We start from the raw sequence: 7,481 nt of genomic DNA, 5'->3' as shown, positions 1-7,481 counted from the left end.
TCCCAGAATAGGAGCCAGTGTTCTACAAGGTCATCTACAAAGATCCACAGTAAATGTACCCCAAGCTTTAGCTTGTGTTGAGTTTTTGTGTGGAGTTCATTCTATACCTCAATAATCTGTGATTTCATCAGAGTATATAGGCCCTTCACTAACAGATTGTAATCCTTTTCTTTTAGTAGACAATCTTTGTGAATTGCTATGCCCTCCTGCAAATCACCTCCTGGAAATCAATTATGGGTAATGAAGAAGCATCATTGCCTTTAGCTAGACTTTTACTGAAAGCCTTTCCAGCTTAGTAGAATCTACCAGTTGCATTCAGTGAACACAGTCTTTGAATGAGTACCCAGAGTCATTTCTATGCCCAGAGCAAAGTACTCACATAGGCTGTCACTGGAAGAATTCATATATTCAAAAATATCCCCCTCTATTGCTGGTTGGTAAGAGCTCTCATGTATGTCTCTATACATCATATTATCATTAGGATTTTCAAAACTTTAGATAACTGCTTTAGACAACTTTAGACAACAGAGGTATGACCCCTGGACAAGTTCCTCAACCCCAAATCTTAGATTCTATGATCTTATGAGTTCTTCTTTAGCAGGTACATATTTTGTGGTTTTTCAGTTCTTTTGATGATTCCCTGATTTCATTTGGATTTTTTTTTTTTTTTTTGCAAAGATACTGGGATGGCTTGACATTTCTTTTTCCAGCTCATTTTACAGATTAGGAAACTGAGGCAAACAGGATTAAGTGATTTGTTCAGGGTTACCCAGCTACTAAGTGTTTGAAGACAGATTTTAACATGAGTCTTTCTGAAACCAGTCCCAGAACTCTATCCACTGCACCACCTAACTATCCCAAAGGAATTATTACTCTTAATTATAGCAGCAACACAACTTGTAAAAAAAAAATTTGTGTAGTAAAGCAGAGTCAAATATTGTGGATTTGAACTCCATTACTTGCTAAACTTCTGGTGGCCACAATTATTCCATGTGTAAAAAAAAGGATTGACCTAAATGATCCTGAAGTCATTTCTGCCTCTAGTTCTATGATTCTAACCAGTTAAATTCCTATCTTCCAAACTAAATAACTAACTGTTTGACACATCATTCCAGAAGTCCTATTTTCTAGTCATCAAAACATTTCTGGATCTTCACTTTGGTTTCTCTTTTTCCTCAAAATTGAGGGGATGTGACTTAAATGAGCTAGTCAACTAAGTTCTCAACCAGTGCCCATGGCAAATGGTCCTAACTTTTAAATCTAATTTCATTTGTACACCCCAGAGACGTGCTTGTTTTGTTCGTGATCCTCTCCTACGGTAGCCTCACCATAAGTCTAGGCTTGGCCAGGACATCATGTTCCTTCATGGCCCTCCTTTTCAGAGCCACTCATTTCTTACTTGGTTTTTACTTTTTCTACCCTTCCTACTCTCTTCTGTTTGATTGCTTCTGAACCCTTTTCTGTGTTGCACTCTTTTCTCACTCCACACAGATTTCATGCACTTTGTTTCCTTCTCATACTAATGTACCAGTCTTTTCTCTCAGCTCTGCCCATTTCCTGATTCCTGATACCTCATGTCCTCCTCTTCTCTATGCTTTTGTGCGGCGATTCTCAGAAATCAACAGAGCTCATTCCTCAGAACAGCAGGGTCACTTTGTTATATGATCTTTGGAACAATTATACCCACATTGACTTAGCAGAGAATGTATTATAGTAATGGTGTGGTTTAAGGTGCTGGGTTCTAATCCAGATTAAGACAACTGCTAGTGGTGTGACCCTCTGGACAAGTCAATTAAACTCAGGGTTGGAGTTAGAAAGACCTGAGTTCAAATTATGCTGCAGATGCTGACTAGCAATTCACTTTCCTCATCTCTATAATAGGGATGGTAATAGTAATTATTACTTCACAGGGTTGTTGTGAGGATTATATGTACATATCTGTTTATATGTACATATATACATATACATACATACATGTATATATATATATATAAAACACTGCAGACCTTAAAGCACCATATAAATATTATTATTATTATTTCCATTAACATCATACTTGCCTTCAATAAAGGCTCATGATAAATGTTTGCCTCAAATTCTTCCTGTAACATTGACTTCTATGACTGTTGGTATTACAATAATGATAATAAGATATCTCTATGGTGCTTGATAGTTTACACAGAATTTTCATCTTACTTGGCTTACTTGACTTTATCTTACTTGACTTCCAACAAACCTGTTAAGTAGATAGTATAGATAGAAATCAGTCAAACAAACAAAAAAAAATAGTAGTCATTATTATCTTGATTTATAGAAAAGGAAACTGAGGATCAAAGAGATTTAAGATTGGCCCAGAGTCATTCAGATATGTTAGTAGCAAGTAGCAGAGCTGGTATTTGAACCCAGGTCTTCTGAGTCCCCCTCCCACCCCTGATAGCCTGAATCATTGTCTTGTCATGACGAAGGAGCTTGTAAGCTCACAGAACTAATTTCCATGCAGGTTTATCAGGATAGACAAGTCATAGTGGAGCATTCTAACAAAAGATTAGAGAAGGAAATGGCAAACTACTCCAGTACCTTTGCCTAGAAAACCCCATGGACAGTCTTAAAATGATAAAAGATATGACACCAGAAGATGAGCTCCTCAGGTTAGGTGTCCCACATGCTCCTGGAGAAGAGTGGAGGACCACTAAAAGTAGCTCCAGGACTAATGAAGTGGGTAGGCCAAATCCAAAAGGGAACTCAGCTGCAGATACATCTGGTGACAAAAGGAAAGTCCAGCGCTATAAAGAACAATATTGTATAAGAACCTGGAGTTCCATGAACCCGGATTTCTGAACCAAAGTAAGCTGAATGTGGTCAAATAAGAGATGGAAACATTAAACCTTGGCATATTGAGTGTCAATGAACTGAAATGAATGGATTTGGGTGAATTTAATTCATTCAATGACTACATATACTAATGTGGGCAAGAATCCCTTAGAAGAAATGGAGTAATCTTCATAGACAATAAAAAGGTGAGAAAAGCAGTCCTAGAATTTAATCTCAAAATAACCGAATGATCTCTATTCAAAACCAAGGCAAACAGTTCAACATAATAGTAATACAAGTCTATACTCCAATCACTGAAGCTGAAGAAGCCAAATTTTATCAGTTTTATGAAGATCTTCAACATCTTCCAGAAATAACACAAAAAAGATGTCACATTTCTCATAGGGGATAGGAATGGTAAAGTAAAAAATCTGAAGATAATTAGAATAACAGGGAAATTTTACTTTGGAAGTACAAAGTGAAGCAGTGCAGAGACCAATGGAGTTTTGTCAAGATAACTTGCTGGTCCTAACAAACATGCTTTTTGAACATCCCAAAAGCCACTCTACACATGTACATCACAGATGGTCAGTACAGAAATCAGATTGATTATATACTTTGCTGCCAAAGGTGAACATGCTCTATATAGTCAGTTAAAATAAGACCTGGAGCTGATTGTAGCTCAGATCATGAGCTTCTTATTGCAAAATTTAGCAATAACCATAACTGAAACTGATTAAGATTGGGAAAAGAACACAACAAGACTGCACAGTATCACCTTATTTATTTAACTTATATGCAGAGAGCATTGTGTGAAATGCCAGGCTTGAGTCAAAAGCCAGAATTAAGTTTGACAGGTGAAATAATGACAGTCTCTGATATGCAGAAGATATCACTCTGTTGCAGAAAGTGAAGAGGAATGAAGAAGTTTCATGATGAGGGTAAAAGAAGCTGATTCGAACCTTAGCATCAAAAAACCTAAGATCTTGCAACTGGTCATGTCATTTCCTGATAAATTAAGAGAGAAGAAATGGAAGCAGTATCAGATTTTATATTCGTGGGCTCAAAGATCACTGCAGAAAGCAACAGTAGTCATGAAATTAAAAGATATTTGCTCCTTGGAAGGAAAGTTATGAGAAATACAAACAGCATGCTTAAAAGCAGAAATATCACCTTGCCAACAAAAGTCCATACACTCGAAGCTATGCTTTTTCCAGGAACAATGTTTGGCTGTGAGAATTGGATGCTAAGGAAAACTGAGCATCCCTGAATTGATGGCTTTTGAATTGTGTGCTGGAGACTTTTGAGAGTCCTTTGGAAAGCAAGGAGATCAAACCAGTCAGTATCTAAAGAAATTAATTCAGATTATTCATTGAAAGGTCAAATACTGAAATTGAAGCTTAAATATTTTGGCCACATAAGGAGAGGGCAGGTTTCATTGGAAAAGACTCTGATGTTGAGAAACTTTGAAGGTAAAAGTAAAAAGGAGAGGCAGAGGATGAGATAGATAGCTAGTGCCATGTAAACAACAAACACAGACTTGGACAGACTTTGAGAGATAATGGAGGATATAAGGCCCTGGTGGGTCATGGTCCATGGGGTCACAAAGTGGCAGACATGACTGGACAAAAACGATTTCTGATTCTGGATAGAGGTCTTTCCCCACCATTTAAAATACTGATTTACTACTTATTATAAATCACATTTGTTTTATAGTCAACCTGTTAGTCAAGAGATCCTTAAGGAATAATGATTTGCTTTGACTTTTAAATAGTAAATTCTGAGGAGGAAACATGGTGTAGTGGATAGGGACATGGCCTTCAATCTAGGAAAATGTGAGATGAAGTCCTACTTCTGACATATTGCTCCTATGACCCTGGTCAAATCACAAATTCTCAGGGATCCAGGCAATTCTCTAAAAGAAGGTGCGAATCTGAATTGATACAATGAATTTCTTTTCCCAGTTTCTTCTCTATACCACTGAAATCACATATCTATTTACTTCTCTCCAAAATATCTTAACTCCATTTGAAATATGTCTTTGAAAATTCTGTGTAAGCACAGGTCTCATGTAGATAGTATTCAATAGAGATATGCCTCAAAAATAAATCATTGTAGTCTTGACTTCCTCTTCTTTACCTCACAAAAAATAAAACGGTCAGATACAATTTTTACAACCGCTTGGGTTTTAAAGTTGGTTTCCTTCCTCAGAAACCTTGCTGGGAGGTAGGATCTATGATTGAAACAATAATTCTAAATTTTGTGTTCAACCATTTTTCAATTATGTTCCATTCTTTGTAGAATTTTGTTGGCAAAGATACTGGAGTCATTTTTGGTATTTTCTTCTCCAGGTCATTTTACAGAGGAGGAAACTGAGGCAAATAAGGTTAAGTGACTTACCCCGGATCACATAGCCAGTAAATCTCTGAGTCTAGATTTGAACTCAGAAAGAGGAGTCTTCTGGACTCAGTTTTGGAACTCTATCTAGTGCATCACAGCTACCCCAAATTCTATACTACTGTATTCTAAAATCAATTCTAGATTGAGACAATTGGTATTTAAGTCATAATAAATGTCCTCAAAACCTAATTTGCAATGACATGGCTTCTTTAATTCTTATAAAAATCTTTACTAGTGTCAATAAATTAAATAGTGCATAAAAGTGGATTTGAGACCTCTGAAATCTCATATTTGCTCCATATCAGATCCTATTGGTTATCTCCATCACAGTCCTGCAGGCAGCCAGTGTCAGCTTATCCTTGTTTCTCTTTTGAACTTCAAAATGCTCTTTTTTCACATTATGGCCCTGAGCCTCCTATTATACATCTAAAGCTATGCCAAATTGAGGCTCAAAGCACCCCCTGTATAGTTGTGAAAACTGAAAGTAATACATGAAAGTTTACACTGTGTAATATATGAAAGTTTACACTGTGTGTGTATATATATAAGTATATATATGTATGTATATATGTGTGCATGTATGTATATGTGTATATATATGTGTGTGTATATATATGTATATATCTCAGGTCAGGAAACCCACACTTGATTTAGGGAGCAAAGTACACCAAGTACTTTCTCTTTGAGTGAGTAACTGAGATTTCTCTGTTCTCAAAGATACTGTATTCAAAAGGAGAAAACTAAGAAACTTTTTTATGAAGACTTATCTCTGGAATTATGAAACAGTATTTATTGGGTTTATCTATGCTGTTTTTGTGAAGGGATTTATACTGAAATGTTTACAAAGATATCCCTCCTAATTTATTAATAAATGGCAGGTTTAAGAAAAGATGAGTTAAAATCTTGCAAAAAAAAAAATCCCAACACCTAGACTGGAGACATCAATACAAATATACAAAGAACTTAGTTTTTTTTGAGACAGATAAAATGTATTAGCAAGACATTACATATATCCAGTGCCTTTCAATTCAATCTTCCACAAGATGAAAAGGAAGACATCACAAATTCTATAAGCAAATTATTTCATAAATTTATAATATGCAGTAAAGTGCCTTTCCCCCCTTCAAATCAAAATGCCACATTGGCAAATCTATCACAGTTGACGAGAAGGAAAGAAAGGGAATAAGCATTTATATATCACAAAGTACTCTGCAAATATTATCTCATTTGATCCTTACAACATTGCTGTGATAGTTGAGGAAACTGAGGCAGGCAGAGATTAAGTGACTTTCCCAGTCACACAGAAAGTCCAGATTTGAACTCACAGGCCCAAGATGGCATTAGCTCTATAGGGCAGTGGTATCAGACATTATATTAGTAGTTGTGTAGCAATTGTCCTCACAGAGATATCTTTCATCTTAGATTTGGGCATTCAGAATGCCTTCAGAGTGATTTTTCTTCCTGTCTTATTTTGTTGTTCAGAGGGAGCTAAGTAGAACAGTGGAGCACTGGGCCTAGAACCAGGAAGGTCTGAGTTTTAAATTTTACTACAGAAATCATTTCACCTGTCTGCCTCAGTTTCCTTAACCTACGTGCCAGAATTACATTGTGAGGATCAAAAGAGATAACATTTTTAAAAGTCCTTAGCACAGTTCCTGGAACATAGTAGGCCCTGTAATAATTGCTTATTTCCTTTACTTTCCACCTGAATGTCTCTGTGGCAGTTTAGCTAAGCCCACTATGAGTATGCTTACTTCTTGTTGCTCAAATAGCCAAAAAAGGGGGGAGGGGGAACAGTTGTTTAAAAGAAGGGAGAGGAGGGAGCTAGCATAGAGAGAAAGGCAGCTTATGGTCAGAATCTGGGTTCCAGTCCCATTTCGAACAGAGTAGTGTGACCTTTCATTTAACCTCTTTGTACCTAAGGCAAAATTTCTAAGAGCATAAATGGTAGAGAACTTGCAGCACTGCATTTGTAACAGATCACAATTCTATTCTCCCCTTCCTCCAAAAAAGGAATGGGCTCTTTTGGAGGCAGTTACTACCAGGGATCTAAGCAGATGATGGGAAAGCCCTTGCTGGGAATGCCATTGAGTAGGTTTCTTATTCTTATAGATTTCACAATTGGCAAAAGAAAAAAAAGCTATCTTTATTTTCATTTAACCTCTAAAGTTAAAGCATTCTCTTCATTTATGCAACAAACCACAATAAGATTAGCAATCTCTATGACTTTGTTACCAATAGAAATCAGATATTTTCCTATTACACTGCAG

This window comes from Sminthopsis crassicaudata, chromosome 3, assembly GCF_048593235.1.
Source record: "Sminthopsis crassicaudata isolate SCR6 chromosome 3, ASM4859323v1, whole genome shotgun sequence".
Classification (NCBI taxonomy): Eukaryota; Metazoa; Chordata; class Mammalia; order Dasyuromorphia; family Dasyuridae; genus Sminthopsis; species Sminthopsis crassicaudata.
This window is presented reverse-complemented; position numbering follows the sequence as displayed.